The following is a 17,535-nucleotide window of genomic DNA, read 5'->3' as shown; positions in this document are numbered from 1 at the left end:
TCAGGTAAAGACATTAACCTGCTGCACTGCTGTTACCACGACCCGTGATTGACAGGCAGACGATTGACTGTGGCGACGTGGCAGTCCTACTTAACTTCAGATCCCAGGCTACAACGAAACCTGCCTTTTACCGAATTCGTCATTGCTTTTAGTTTTCCCCAATCGCAGAGAGGAATTAGAACTTTATCTAGCCATGATGGCAGACTTTAATCTAAGATATGGTGGGACCTTATTTTACGAGTCTCACAAGTCTTTTTCAGCAAAAGCTGCTTCTCCTGTTGCCTTCGTTGGTTGACTCTGACCTGCTTATTCGCCTTTTCGGAGGCCAAAAAAACTCTGACTTGAGCTGTTTGTAGCTCCCACGGTCACTCCGCTTCTCTCTGCCCTAAAGTTCATGCTTGCCGTACTCCGGGCGCTCTCCATGGTGCTGATCCCGCAAACCCCGCGCTCGCCATATAAGGCCGTCCAATTATGAATTCAATGGTATACCTCTGTGCAATAACTTTAATGAATCTGTTTGTTCTTATTTTAAATATTTGCAAGCTGCCTTTCGCGTTACATTTGCTTGATGATTTTCTGCTAATCGACCTTCCTCCTTCTGAAGCTTCGTGCTCGATACTCTAAAACAAGTCTTTTGCGACTTAGGTGTTCCTTCGTCAGAAGAAAAAACAATCGGTCCCGTCATACGTCTCGAATTTCTCGCATAATTCTGGATACTATTAAGATGCAAGCTTCTCTTCCACACCAAAAAATTTGTCCGAATCAGGTCTGTTATGGAATCGTTCCTCATGTCTCGCTTAACTTCCAAACGTGACTTGCTTTCTCTTCTCGGCAGTCTCAACTCGCAATGCGAATCATTCAACAAGGTCGTTCTTTCATATCTCGCATGCTGCATTTGGCTCATTCAGTTGCAAATTTAAGCGACTCGCTTCTCCTAGATGACGGTTGTTTTTCAGACCTTAGGTTTTGGTCTCTTCTAAACAACTGGAATGGCATTTCCTTCTATAACGACGTTTCCGAATCATCCAACGCTCTGAACTATATACCGAAGCAACCACTTCTATTGATTTTTGGGGATTCTTCCAAGGGCAGTGGTTCGCAGAAAAGTGGCCTCACGATTTGTCTATTTCATTCAAAATCCACCTCGTCCGCTCTCTATGAAATCTACCCTATCGCGGTTGCTAGCGTTCTCTGGGGCTCAGCCCGGTTACGGAAACGTATTACCTTGTTTTGCGACAACGAAGCCACTGTCCACATCATTAACAAAGGTCGTTAGCATTGCCCGTCTATCATGTCTATTTTAAGACGTCTAACTTGGCAATCCATGACGCACAATTTTATCATCAAAGCCGAACACATTCCAGGTCGTTTTAATGCCTAAGCTGACGCTCTCTCTCGCTCTCGTTTGCAGGTATTCCGACGACTTTACCCAACGGCCAACAAGGATCCGACGCCGTGCCCACGCTGCAACAAATTCTCTTGAATTAAACAGGCCTTTGGATTTTAACAACCTTTTAAATTCTGCCAAATCGTACATCGCAAAGGCGTAGCACTGTCAACTCTCAAAGCATACAACTCGGCTTGGTCCCGGTTCATCATGTTTTGCTTCACCTATCAAATTCCGTTATTTCCCATTTTAATTTCGACCGTGTGTGCTTTCCTCACGTACTGTTTTTAATCATGCCAACTTAATATTTCAACTATATGTAAAATTCCGGCTGGTGTTCTATTCCACGCAAGGTATAATATCCCTAATTGCCCCAGCTTATTTTCGTCCCCTTTCATTTGATTACTTCTCCAGGGTATGTCAAAATCCGTGTTCAAAGCTAAACGTCAGCCTATCACACTCCGCATACTTCAGACCTTAGTCTCAAAACTTCGTAACGGCTTACTTGACAACTATTCCAACGCTCTGCTCGAAGCTACGTTTTAAACTGCATTCTTTGGTTTCTCGCGCATTGGTGAGTTTACTTCCGATAGTAATCGTTTCGATCCAACAAAAGATTTATTTCAAGACTTACACTTTTCACCTAATAACTTTTCACTGTTGATTAAACTCTCAAAATCAGATTCCCCGGGTCTGGTGTCACAATTTCAATTTCAAAATAAATTTGGCTACTCTCTATGCCCTTTCGCTTCTATGCTCAACTTTCTCAAAATACGGCTGCGCACTTCTGGTATCTCACCTCTTTTCTTTCTCTTAAGTGGGTTACCCATTACTAAACGGTGGTTTAGAATTCATTCGTCAACCACCTTGACAGCCGCCGGTCCTTCACCCGATATTTATACTAGCCACTCTTTCCGCATCGGCGCTGCCACTACGGCAGCTGAACGAGGGGTTCCAGAGACTACCATCAAACAGCTCGGAAGATGGTCTTCTTCGGCATACGAAACGTATATCAGATCAGAATTTCATAAGGTCCTGAATGCACAGCAGTCTCTCACATCATAAAGGTACGTTGAATTCGCTAGCTACTGGTGGTGGTTTTACGTCGAATTCTTTGTTACTTATGGTGGTTAAAGTTACCAAAAGTCAATCATGCTTTTACTTATCGTCGTCGTTATAGCCTACAACTAATATGACGTCTTTGCATTTTCTTTATCATACTAACGTTCGTAATCTCATAGACTAAGCCTACACTATAATCAGCAACCTAACGTCAGCGGCAATAACGACTCGAAGCCGTTCGCTCCTTTATGTTTATCTTTACTAATTTATTCGACCTAGCATGGTCCTTCCTCAAGCCTGCGCGGCTTAAACGGCCAGTCGTGGCATTTACCGAAAGTCAGTCGTGGCTTTTACCATCGTCTTAATTATTATTAGCTTTATTATCAATAACTCACTCTTACAATATGTCATTGGATTATTATATTATGCACGATAAGCTTTCAATATAACGCCAGTGGCAATAACGGCTCGAAGCCGTCCGCTCCTTTATGTTTATCTTTACTAATTTATTCGACCTAGCATGGTCCTTCCTCAAGCCTGCGCGGCTTAAACGGCCAGTCGTGGCATTTACCGAAAGTCAGTCGTGGCTTTTACCATCGTCTTAATTATTATTAGCTCTTATTATCAATAACACACTCTTACAATATGTCATTGGATTATTTTATTATCCACGATAAGCCTTCAATACCAAGGCTCGACGCCCGTCCCGGCTTACACTCATTGCCTATCGTGGCACGCTTATTTTCCCAAGACCTAACGTGGTCCCTCACATCAAGCCAATCGAGGCTATACGGCCAGTCGTGGCTTTAAAAGTTCGGAACTTGCTCGAACGGCCAGTCGTGGCTTAACCGTGAGAGCCTATCGTGGCTTCAGCTAGCAAAGTCAATCGTGCCCATATTACTTTTACTAAGAACAACTATATCATTACTAATTATTATCAATATTGTTTAATGAATCAGATCTTTAAAATAAGCCAATCGTGGCTTTTAACCCGTCGCAGATTGCCTTCCTCCCCTTAAAGACATCCCTGCATAGCCTATCGTGGCTATTATTAGAAGCCAACCGTGGCTTCTTAATTTAAATTACAAGGCTTCCCCTTTCACGCAATCTTAACCCTTCCATTATCACTCGTACTTCGGGCTCTTTTTCTTTGGGGGAAGGCTCTCCCCTGCCTTCATCTTCAGGCAGGAAATGCAGTCTACCTCAGTCACAGATTAAGGATGGAGCCCACGCCAAAAGAAACCATTTAACCCTTCTGTCTTATTCATTCATTCAAATAAATTTGTTCAAATTTCTATCGCCTCAGAGTCTCTCTGGTAGAAATGAAAGCTTTAGCGTAAAGTTCTACCAGGATGACTCTAATTCATGATTATCTCGACAACCAATAGCAGCTTGACGCCTTGAATAAAAGACCAAAACTTACTCTTCCATCCTGCTGCCCCTAGGTGTCGTACCCGAAGTTCCCCTCCATCCTCCCCACCACCACCAGGTTGGCTACCATCCATACCACGTGGGGGAAGGCTCTCCCCTGCCTTCATCTTCAGGCAGGAAATGCAGTCTACCTCAGTCACAGATTAAGGATGGAGCCCACGCCAAAAGAAACCATTTAACCCTTCTGTCTTATTCATTCATTCAAATAAATTTGTTCAAATTTCTATCGCCTCAGAGTCTCTCTGGTAGAACTATTGTTCCTACTACCAAAGATAGGTTCACAAATAACCTGCCTGATTTATCTCAACTGCTCTGTGCACCCATAAATAAACATGAACTAGACAAAATGACTAGTAACATCGGCACTATCTTCTCTAATACATTAGAAGCTGTTGCCCCAATCAAGCTAAAAAAGGTTAGAGAAAAACGTACTGTGCCATGGTACAACAGTAATACCCATTCTCTAAAAAAAGAAACTTGTAATCTTGAGCGTAAATGGAGAAAAACTAACTTAGAAGTTTTTAAAATTGCATGGAAAAACAGTATGTCCAGCTATAGACAGGCTTTAAAAGCTGCTAGAGCAGAGTACATCCACCAACTCATAGAAAGAAAAAAAAAAAAAAAAAGACAATCCAAGGTTTTTATTTAGCACAGTGGCTAGATTAACAAATAACCAAACACCTCCTGACCTGAATATTCCTGCACAGTTTAATAGTAATGTCTTTATAAATTTCTTTACTGATAAAATAGACAACATTAGAAATACAATAACTAATATAGATACTACAGCAACTGATACTTCAACATTAGTTATTACACCCGAAGAAAAACTGCAGTGCTTTACAACTATAGAACAGAAAGAATTAAATAAACTTATCACCACATCTAAACCAACAACATGCCTATTAGATCCTGTACCCACTAAACTGCACTTGTAAAAATCACAAACGACTTGCTACTTGCGTCAGATCAAGGCTGCGTCTCATTGCTAGTTTTACTTGATCTTAGTGCTGCGTTCGACACAATATCATGAAATACTCATAGATCGATTACAAAAATATACAGGTATTCAAGGGCAGGCGTTAAGATGGTTCAGATCATACCTGTCCGATCGCTATCACTTTGTTTATTTAAACGGGGAGTCATCGCAGTTATCACCAGTAAAGTATGTGTGCCACAAGGATCTGTCCTAGGTCCTCTACTATTTTCAATTTACATGTTACCCCTCGGTAATATTATTAGGAAATATGGGATTAGTTTCCATTGTTATGCTGATGATACTCAACTATATATTTCAACAAGACCAGATGAACCTTCTAACTTAGCAACGTTAACAGAGTGTGTTAAAAATGTGAAAGACTGGATGACCAATAATTTTCTACTGTTAAATTCAGATAAGACTGAGATATTACTTATTGGACCAAAAAAACAGTACATAGAATCTCTTAAACTGCAACTTGCAACTAGACGGATGTACTGTTATTTCCTCTACAGTCAAAAATCTGGGTGTTATATTAGACGGCAACCTGTCTTTTGAAAATCATATTTCCTATGTTACAAAAACAGCATTCTTCCATCTTAGAAACATTGCTAAGCTACGGAACATGTTACCTGTTTCTGATGCAGAAAAGTTAGTTCATGCATTCATGACGTCTAGACTGGACTATTGTAATAATGCACTACTAGGTGGTTGTCCTGCTTCTTCAATAAATAAGCTACAGGTAGTCCAAAATGCAGCTGCTTGAGTCCTTACCAGATCAAGAAAATATGATCATATTACCCCAATTTTACAGTCTCTGCACTGGCTACCTATTAGGTTCCATATCACTTACAAAATATTACTTCTTACCTATAAGGCCCTTAATGATTTAGCTCCTGCATACCTAACTAGTCTCCTACTACGCTACAATCCCTCACGCTCCCTAAGGTCGCAAAACTCTGGACTTTTAGTAGTACCTAGGATAGCAAAGTCCACTAAAGGAGGGAGAGCCTTTTCTCATTTGGCTCCCAAACTCTGGAATAGCCTTCCTGATAACGTTCGGGGTTCAGACACACTCTCTATGTTTAAATCTAGATTAAAGACTCATCTCTTTAGCCAAGCATTCACATAATGTATCTCATAACGTTGTACTTCAGTTACATCTGATCAAATGCACATTAATATTCTTCAGCTTGGGCTAAACACATCATTTTTGTTTGGTTGGAAGTTGGAACAGCAGCTACGCTAATTATTTCTCTATTTGTTTCTCTGTCTCTGCCACAGGATTTCCATCCCGTGGTAATTAGGATTTACACAAGATTCAGTCTGGATTCAGAAGAAGAGATGATGCCAACCCCTCAGAGGACCGCAGATGATGCCAGCCTTGAAACAACATACAGCACTACATAATTTTCCTACAAGTTTGATTACAGCACATAATCATTGCAATTAGTGTTCATCATCTGTTTGATTACACAGTTACTGATTTTAACATTTATATCATATGTACATCGACTTAACATACAGTATTCACCACTAATAAGCTACTAAATATATTGTAGTAGCCTAAACTTTTGTACAGCTGCTTTGCAACGATTTGTATTGTGAAAAGCGCTATAAAAATAAACTTGAATTGAATTGAATTGAATTGAATCTTTTAATTTGGAAGAAAAAAAAAACTTTATGCTTAATTATTTCTCCAAAGTCATGAAATTGTCAGCGCACATAGTACAACCATTTGTTGTGCTGGGAGTTTTGAAGTTTTCTGAAACCCACACAGCTGAGCACATTGATACAGCAAAGATTGTTTTGCTAGAGTCATAGGGAATAATAGAAAGTTATGTGCCTCACACATGATGCTGTGAGCAAACCTTATGGACATTAGAATTTTACATCAACTTTGCAGCAAATGTAGCAGCTCTGCATTTCAGACGAGGAACACGGTACACCTGCAGTAACCCTAACTCCTGAATCTCATCCCGTCATGGCTGCCACTCTCCCAGTCTCATCCGTGTCTTGGCTGCATACATTTCTAAAGAGGCAGTGGCATCCGCTGCAGCTCTTCGCAAAGGCGGTGGTGTCCACTGCAGCTCCAAAAAAAAGAAGAATGTCTAGGAGGCCAAGGAGGCCATTTTCGAGCTCTCTGCCTGTAGTGGCACACTTGTGATGAGCCACTACCCTAGTAGGGGCAAACAATCGATGCATTGAGTCCATGGTTTATCCTATCTGTCTATTTATTTTCACAGAATCATAGTGCATAAAATCAACAGTTGCGAAACAGCTTCATTGCTAAACATTAGCACCAGTCACACCAAACACACAGTCTGAAAATTGTATCCGCTTCCCCTTACTGACTCCACCTACTCCTTACCTGCCCTAAATCCATAATTGCAGTGATAAAATAAGAGTCTTCGTTCACAAATTCAGAACATTCAAACCATATAATCAAATAATACACAAATAATAATTATCAAACATAACATAAACATAAATTATATTCAAGTTAATAAATCAGTCCATTCAGTCCAAAATATGAAAATAGAAAAAGAAATGGCTCCAACACTGCCTGTCATGTAATGACAGAGAGGTCATCTGTTTTTTTCTGTTCAACTGTTTTGTCACAGCCGCAAAGGCTGTTCCTGAACTCTCTGCCTGTCCTCCCTTACCAAAAAGAAGTATACTTCAGGTTTATTTTATTAAGTATACTTAAGTAAAGTTCAAGTATATTTTTAAGTATACTTTATGTAGTAAGTATAAAAAAAATCAGTGTACTAGTAGTGTACGTTTAAGTATAAACTTTGAGTACACAACTGGTTTACATGTATGTTTTTTAGTTTGTACTGCAAGTATACTAAAAGTGAACTTACTAATTAAATCCCTTTTTAATGCATTTTTAGTACACTTTTAAGTATAGTCTCAGTAAAGTACTATTTTAGTAGATTTATACTGCAAACTTATACTTTATACTTCAAACTACTGCATCCAGGGGAGCCGATGCGATAGCACTGGGGACCCAGGGTGCTGTCGAGAAGTGGACTACTGGCCAAAGAAGAACTATCAGAATTTCGCCGAAAATGCCAATCAACTTGGTCGCTTGGAATGTCCGTACTGGTCATCCAAGTCGCCGCTCTATCGGAACTTTGACTCGTGGGCTCAGGCACGACGATTGTTGCGTCCTCGAGCACCGACGTGATGATGATGCTGTATTTCTTTGGCGGTGAGAAGCGAGAAGCCGGTGTTGGTTTTATGGTCGATCATCGAACTTCTGCCAACATCACTGCTTTCCAGACAGTCCTGACCATCGAGGGCACCATCACGACACACGTCATTGCATTCTACGCCCCAACCGAGACAAGCCCCGACACAAAGACGACTTCTATGAACACCTTCAGCTTATCCTGGAGGCCACGCCAAAAAACAATCTTATTGTCATCTCTAGTGACCTAAACGTGCAAGTCGGATCTGAAAGACTCGGTTGGGAGGCCACCTTGGGATGTTTTGGTCATGGAGAAATCAATGACAATGGACTTCGGCTCCTGTCCTTCGCGGCGGCCAATAACATGGTCATCGGGAACAGCATCTTCCAGCATCCTCTCAAGCACCGGCTCACCTGGAGAAATCCGAGTGGTAAAGATTCAGTGATGCTGGATTACGTCCTCATCAATCCCTGATTTCGATCATCTCTTCAAGACAAACCGGGCAATGATGGGTCCGGACTGTGGATCCGACCATTATCTTGTCCGCGCCCGACTACGACTGAAGCTCCATCGTACCAAACCAAAGGCACCTAAGCCGCCTTGACTTGACTAGCGACAGCTAGCCAATGGCAACCATTGCCAATAATTTTGAACTAGCCCTCTCGAACTGGTTCACCCAGCTATCCGACTCGGATAACGTGGATGAAGAAGAGCAGAGGATTGCTGAGGCTATCATTGACAGTGCCCGCTCACTGTGCCCGCCTCTTCAACATCGAACAAAGCTCTGGATATCAGAGGAGTGCCTTGACCTGGTGGCCGAGCGGAGAAAGGCAAAGCTTGTCTACTTTTAACGGTATCGGCAACTAAACCGGGACATCCGTAGGATGATGAAGAGGGACCGTGAAGCCTACTGGAACCAAGTGGCTCATGATCTTGAAGAAGCAGCGTTGAGGCATGAGTACCGAACATTCTACCGCATGTTGCGTGGTCTTAGTGGCAAGTCCAAGTCCATAAATGACAACATCAAGAAAGCCGATAGCACGTTTGTTCACTCGACGGCCGAACGTCTGCAACGTTGGAAGGAACGTTCGATGGTCTCTACAATCACGACCCGCCTCAAGGCTGGGAAGTCATCTGGATTGGATCAGGTTGCCGTGGAAGGAATCAAGGCCGGTGGTGACACCCTCCTCCCTCGACTCCACAATCTTATCAAGACGATCTGGAGACTCGACAAAGTCCCAACAAGATGGAAGAAGGCCATCATTATCCCGATTCACAAGAAAGGCGACAGCCGTGAGTGTAATAACTATAGCGGAATCAGCCTTCTTTCAGTCGTCGGCAAAGTCTTCATGAAAATCCTGCAGTTGCGACTCCTAAAACACCACGAACAGACGAGCCGTGAAGAACAAGCTGGATTCTGACTAGGGCATGGATGTTGCGATCAGATCTTCGCCCTCCGGCAATTGGTCGAGCGGTATATCCGATATGGACAGCGAACAGTGATTGCCTTTACTGACTTCAAATCCGCCTTCGATTGCATCGACTGGACGGCACTGTGGAGAACGCTAGAGGCAGACCATATCCCTCCGAAGATCATTAGTCTCTTTAAATCGGCGTACAATGGCTCAACAAGTCTCGTGCGTATTCGGACCTTTCAGATGAATTTCTGATCAAAACTGGCATAAGGCAAGGTGATGTAGCATCCCCGTTGCTTTTTAACCCCCTGGGGCCGACGGTCACGCCGGCGTGACCAACCTACTTTTTTTAAGATCAGTGCAAAAGACACTAAAAATACTTTGTCGGTTTCAGGCATACAAATTAGAGCTATACATCATTGGAAGCTGTTAAGTGTGTAGTTTTATTTGTGCACACTAACAAGAGCAAAAGAACGCTGTGCTTTTTTTATAGAATAAAGAAAACAAAGAGTGTGATTTCTGTTTTCTCTGTCTCCGCGAACTGCTTTTAGAAATGCGTCACTTAAATCATTCAAACTCGGTGAATACTCAGCACACAAACAGAAGAGTGGTATCTACAGAAAGCTTGATATGTATGCTTTTAAACGTAAGTAAGTTTTAGCGAAAACAAATATTCTGTAATAAAGTAATCCATATGAAACAAAAGGTATGTCTAGTCTATCCAGTTGCAACTGATTATATCTAATGAGATCACGCCCACGTGCGAAGAACGATTGATATTTAAATTAGCCATGTGCTACAAGCGTGGCAAGGAAACTCCCACATCACAGCAAACAAAGAAACACGTCTTTTCAAGTTCATCTTGGTTACAGTTCGTTTCTGAAACGAAGACATGCTGTGAGGAATAAGATTTATATTTACCTCAATCATAAGAAGGACGTGATGCGACGCAAACCCAGCAGGAGGAGACATTTACATGAGTAAGTCTTACTTTCATTTTCCTACTAGCTTTCGCTGTTATTTACTTTGACGAAACGTGTACACATTTTACTAGTTAGACTTATTCCAAACTATAATTCCTGACTATATACATAATGAAACATTATGAAGTACGTTTGATTGCATTGCATCTCTAACTATGCCAGGATATTTTTTATGTTTTAGAAAACGATGCGTTTATGACTGTAAGATGCATTTATGACAATATGTTTATGTAAGATGCAAGATCATATTTATTTATTTTATTGTATAACAGTAGGGTGTAAAAGTAATATGAGTGTTTACACTGAATGTATGTTTACATCACGTTTATTCGTAATATAGTGCTAAACAATAATTATTAGTTTCTCAGATATTACATGTCCTTTTTTACATTAGTACAAATGCTAGAATCTATGACTATATACTATATACCAGTTATTCCCCTGTAAAGGGAAGTGTGTCCAAACCTTTGCCTGGTAGTGTATGTGTGTGTATTTATTTATTATAGATGCTCCTAATATGAATAGGCTCACAGATGTTTTGCTTTTGTTGTTTTTAGTGCTCAGAAACCTGCTCAACAGATGAATCTTGCTGTCCTTTCCTTGAGTCTCTTCAAACTGTTTTCCTCTGAGAGCGCTGTACAAACTTCAGATGATACAGATAAAAGTACAGTACAAATACAGATATTTAAAGTGCACAAACTTTAATATCAGGTAAGATTTACTTGTTTTATTTGTTGAACTGAATTCAGAAAAAGTTTTCAGAAATGCCACAAAGTCTGTGCACATCTGTGTGGTTAGATGAGGGAGCTCAATATTGTGTCTTTGACCTTCATTATGTATGTTTTGATTATACTGTGTTGTAAATAAAATATAAATAATCTAAAAAACGATTTTTTTTTAATCTTCTCACATTGTTTCTTCTTCTGCTAGTCAAGTCAGTCATTGATGGGGCCATTAGGGAGGGCCCTTTTGTCTTTCAGGTGTGAATTGCTAAATATTCATGGGCCATTGCCACACCTATGAATAATCCCTTTCGATCACAAAACATGTTTTAGAAAATTTACATCAATATATTGTTTTTTCTGAACGAGTGAACGAGATGATTTTCACACCATTTGGTTGATAAAATTCTAGCCTACGACATCCAATTATCAAAAGTCTTGTAAAGAAATGTCCTATATGTGCTTCATGGCCTTATTTCAGTGACTTCAAAACTTTAATTTTTCACTAACCACGCATAAACGTAGTTTTCTCAAAAACACAACCATGTACATTAATGTTGCTTACATATTATTGTAGCCCAATATGTGCTGATTACAATGTAATCAGACTTTAGCCATTAAAATGTTTTTAAGATACTGAAAAAACAACAAATGTCAGGGCATGTCAAACTTCTTCAGGGCCTCAAAACACCCTCAGGCCCCAGAGGGTTAACATCGTTATTGATGAACTCATGCGCAGAGCATTCAAGGGTCACTTCGGGGTTCAATTTGCAGATGACCAAATCGTAACAGACCTCATGCTTGCAGACGACAGCAGGATGATGCCGAAGCCACAAACATCCTCTATGACATCGCTCGCCACGCTCAACCCTATGGCCTCAAGATCAGTGCTGAAAAGACTAAAGTCATGACAACTGTTGGATCACCAGCAATTGTATATCTTGAAGATGTGCAGCTGGAAAAATTTAAGTACCTCGGCTCATTGATCCAAGAGAAGAAAATTACAGCGACGGCAGACATTTACTCAAGAATCGGACAAGCAACAGCTGCTTTTGCCTCCCTCCGATGGTGCGTCTGGAGGAAATCTACCGTCACAGTTTCCACAAAGATCCGCCTATATCGATCGATGATACTCCCAATTCTCCTCTATGGATCTAAAGCCTGGGTCGTTCTCAAGCATGACCTCAACAAGCTCGAGGTATTTCAAATGCAATGCCTGCGACAAATCCTTCAAGTCTCCTTGCGCGACCGCATTAGCAACGACGAGATACGTCATTGATGCCATGATCAACCATCAGTTGACAAACAAATTCAGAGACAGCAATTGCAATGATTCGGCCATGTTTGCCACATGAACGATCATCGTTTGCCACATCGACTGCTATGGCGGAAGTGCCCTGACCACTGGAGGATTAGACGCGGTGCGCCGAAGAAGATATGGGATATAACAGATCGAATACGACCTTAAATCATGTCGTCTCAACCTCAAGCAATCGAAAACTGTAGCCATGGATCGACAGGCCTGGAATAAAATTGTTGGTGAAATCGGTACTTCTGCGGCACCCACAGCAGCATATTGGCTTCGAGGACAACCCTCCCCGCCGACCGCCAGCTAGGGACCAAGATACTGCAAGTATACTCGTAGGGTTTTTTTAAGTGAACTTTACATCATACTTTAAGTATACTACTATGTGCCTATTTAGGTATTAATTTGTATATATTTTGTTATATGAATATCTGAACATACAAAACATAAAAAGAAAAAAACAGGGTATCTCCTTGTAAACAAAAATTCTAGCTTCATGCATTCTTTTTTTATAAACACTTGAATGTGGGTAAGTTTCATGATCAACACCCCAAAGCTTGACAGTCATTGTTACCTCCTCATGAGTCGACATTTTATTCCAACACGTTACATTTTTCATATCTATGGTTTTGATTCTGTTTTATGTCTGACGACTGTGTTAAATTTCACGTGGAAGCATCGTCTAGGTTGCGTAGGTCAGGGGTTCTCAAACTATCTGGAGATAGGGACCCCTCATAGGGCAGAAAAAATTCCAAGGACCCCCTCATAACCGCAACACAAATGTAATAGCTAAATTGTGTGTGTGTGTGTGTGTGTGTGAGAGAGAGAGAGAGAGAGAGAGAGAGAGAGAACGATGGGAAAGGGTTGAGCAAGTAAAAATTAACTGCAAGAACACAGTGGAACACAAAGTAAATAGTGCAAAAGGCTTTTATAGGTATAGTCCTAAAATGCAATGAAAATGCACTGATGCAATAACAGGCAATAAACTGTTACGGAAGCAGACCAGAAGACTGAGATAAGTGATAATATAAACAAGTTTATTTACAGCAGAGCAGGATGATGATGATAGCGTGCAAAACCGGGTAAGTGAACAGTCCTGGATAAGTTTCTTGATGTGTAGATAGATAAGTGAAGACAGTATATCCTTTCCTTTCCAGGAACGACGGGAGGAGGACCGGAGAAGGTGGAGACACTCACACACACACACTGCTGGAGATCCGTAAACAGACTTACGGCTGACACACCGCTGACTGGATACTGAGACGTGACTTCGACTGGAATAGATGAGAATACAGGTAAGTATCAGAAGGTAAGGTTGACGGTAAGTATAGCAGGGATTTGAGACCACAAGAGTGAAGCTCAATGAGTCCGCTTCGTGCAAACGAGTCCGGACAATGATGACTGTGTGTGTGGTGCTCTTATGGTGAGTTGGTGATTGAGTGCAGGTGCGTGGTGATCAGAACTCAGGTGATTGTGATCGGGGTGTGATTGTGGGTGCAGAACCTGACCAATCCGTAACATAAACAGAGAAAATCAAACTTTTTTGGAATGACTTCATGTGTTAGGAAAATATATGTTTAACTGGTGTGTGTGTGTGTGGTGTGGGGTGGGGTGGGGGACAAGTAAAAATTAACCCTGCAGCAACACAGTGGAACACAGTGAATATAGTGCAAAAGGATTTTTGATAAAGATAATATAGTGCTAAAATATAAAATGCAATGACAATGCACCAATGCAGTAACAGGCAATACAAAGAGAGTACGTTTACCCAGTTTAACAATTAACACTGCAGAAACATTGGAACACAATGAAAATATTGCAAAAGATGTTTGCTAAGGATAAGTATAGTGCTCAGATATAAAATACAATGACAATGCACCAATTTGGGATTATCAATACTTGACCTTTTTAAATATTTATCCATTGTGGATTCTAGCCTAGTAACGCTAGGTTAGCGTTTTTATAGTGCTTTGACAGATTGACGTAATGTAACAACAAAGTTTCTATTGGCCCAGAATTAAAGCTGGGGGAGTGCTGAACATAATGCGCCGGTTTAATTGGCTTTCATTCATTAGCTGGAGACGTGAAGTTAAAGTCTGAGGGAAATGTTTTGGCAGATTGATACGGTGACGCATTTCTGCCACACACATATTTTTTTCCACACTTAACTATGTGGTTATAACGACATCTTTTCTCATAATAACGAGATCTTTTCTCGTAATAACGAGATCTTTTCTCGTAAAATCGACATATTTTTCTCGTAATGACATATTATGTCATAAAAACGATCTGATATTCCTGTTATAGATGATATGATTTTATTATGTGAGCGAGCTAAGCGTTTGTCCGCGCTGCCTTCGCCACAGTCCTAACATAAAGGAGGATGCACGTTGCTGGAGTTATATAGAAATACACTGTTTTAATAATTTTAATGTAATGGTTTCAATTGTAGCAGCATGTTTATTAGGATTAATCTCCAATCTACCCTCAGACCCAGAGGATTTAAGATGATCAGATCAAAACTGTTATTTCTGAATAATCGACTCTGAGCTTGGAATATTATTTGGATGAAAGTTAGATTTTACAGAAAATTGAAATACGATAATAAAGAAATAAAAGAGAAATGACAAACGGTTTGATTGTATTATGATAATAATAATTTCGTTCTGTTTCAAAAATGAACAAAATTAATGAAAAAGAAAATCAGTTTTAGTATTTTTGTCCGTGGGTAAAAAGAGAGCTTTAATAATTATGTGGGCGGCAATGAAAAGCCACTTTTCAACTCAACCTGTCTTTACTGTCTATAGCATCATCCAGAATAAATACAAATACAAAAATACAAAAATCTAGCTTAATTTCATTTTTCTTTTTCTCAAACAAAACGAAATAATATTAATAATAATAAAAATAATAATAATAATAATAATAATAATAATAAAGCTATTATTATTATTATTAGGCCTATTATTATATTTTTTATTATAAATTATATTTATTTCTGCTCGTATTTCGATTTTCTGTTAAATCAATCAAAAAGTCCATTATTCAGAATTAATAGTTTTGATTATCTTAAGATTTTATAATAAAAATAATAATATGTCTATAATAATAATAATAATAATAATAATAAGCATAATAAACATTTGAGTGGCCTATTTCATTTTGCTTGAGAAACGTAAAAACGAAAAGCTTGATTTTTCGTATTTTTGTTCGTGGGTAAAACACATGAGCTTATTGCTTGAATATTAATTTAACATGCCTGGGCGGCCTTGATACTTAGTATGATTATATACAAATGATAAATTATTTATTATACATTATTAAATTTTATCTTTAGCTGAATCAAGCTACAAATATGTACTAAAGACTGTACACTACCTCTTGTTGGATTTATACGAATTAAATAAACACAATTTTGTTTTCGATTCTTTTATTGACGTAGACCTTTCAAGCTGCATAGAGACATAAATTGCGAGAGCGCACCCTGTATTTTTACAAAGGCAATTTGTAACGTTTTGTTGTTATTGTGGAAGTACATAAAATAAAGCAAAATTTTATATTTCTTTCCTCTGTAATCACAATGTAAGGGATCGCGCTGGTGCCGCCGACCCGAGAAGTGCAGTGTTGCGCTTCATATATGAGACTTGCAAAGAAACGTTATTGTGACTAATTTGCAGAGCGGTACATCAGACGAACATGTATTCTGCATGATAGGATAGACAGTAGACAGGCTGAGTTGAAAAGTGGCTTTTCAGGGCCGCTCACGGACAAATATTAAAGCATAAGCACTCTTTTCATGAAAAAAAAAAATCATTTATTTTTCATTTTTTAAACAGAACGAAATCATCATCATAACACGATCAAACGTGTGACATTTTTCTTATTTATTTCTGATACTATTTAGGCCTACATTTTCTGTAAAATCAAACTTTCATCTAAATAATATTCCAAGTTCAGAGTCAAAAATAACAGTTCCCTTCCGAGGGAACTCTCACCGCGTCCCCTAGGGGTCGCTATTGGGGAACGCTGCAGCGTGACTCGTGTCTGAAGAATGCATATAGAAAAACTCCATGAATGGCCGGCGACAGCGTATGACGTCACCGCGGCGCGCACGTCGCTACTGGTGCGTCGCTACCGGGCGACACAGTATAAAGAGTCGCCGAAGTAAACATACACCCTCTTCGCTGTCTTCAGCTTTCTCTTTGTCTAGGAGTGCATATTCTCTCACCGGAGGCCTGCTGGTGACGTGTGTGGTAATCTGATACCCGCACCTTCACACTGCCCGAGCTGTGAGGGGAGAACGCAAACAAGATTACCTCTTGAGAGAGTAGAATGCGATCGGTGCATTCATTGCTTGTTTGTAACGAGAGGCACGCTCTCATACCCACTTGCTACGACTCTCTGCTACGTGGGTGTGGTAAATTACAGCTCGTTCAGCTCCCGAGGGACTAATGGGCTTATCGTGAAAACGCAGTACGCAAAGGAGGGAGGTGAGTTTCTCTGTTCCTCATTTTGCATGAGTGTGTTTGCCTCTCGCGGCATTAACAGACGCATTCGCGGCGTCGCCAGCGGCTCCTTGCTTGTTTTATTCCCGAGGGAATTTGGCGTCTGGGCGGAGTTTGTTTAGCTCCCGCGGGAGCCGAATATGTGCTGCGCGTCGCGATTGTGGAGTTAATTTACTGCCATAAAATATGTGTGTGCATGTATATGTATATACATATGCGTATATGTGTACATATAAAGGGGAGAGATTTTCCTAGACTAGTTCGACCATGATTATGCAGATCATGGCAGAACAGTCTTATTAACTACAGCTGTCTGGGGCTAGCTGTATGTTAACTCTTCCTACTTTAGGGCTGGAGGCTTTCAGTCAGTTTTTACCTCTGATAGCCCTTCCTACACATACAGATATCTGCGGATATCTGTGTGTGGGCTTACTGATTACTTTTTGTTTGGAAACAGAAAAGTAGTTCTTTTAAGCTCTTGCCTAGATGGTGCTGTCTCCCCTGCTAGGGTTTAAATAGACAGCCCACTCTGCTGGTTTGGGCTGTTT

Source organism: Garra rufa, chromosome 2, assembly GCF_049309525.1.
Source record: "Garra rufa chromosome 2, GarRuf1.0, whole genome shotgun sequence".
NCBI classification, from domain to species: domain Eukaryota; kingdom Metazoa; phylum Chordata; class Actinopteri; order Cypriniformes; family Cyprinidae; genus Garra; species Garra rufa.
The sequence above is the reverse complement of the archived record's forward strand: the minus strand, read 5'-3'. Positions refer to the sequence as shown.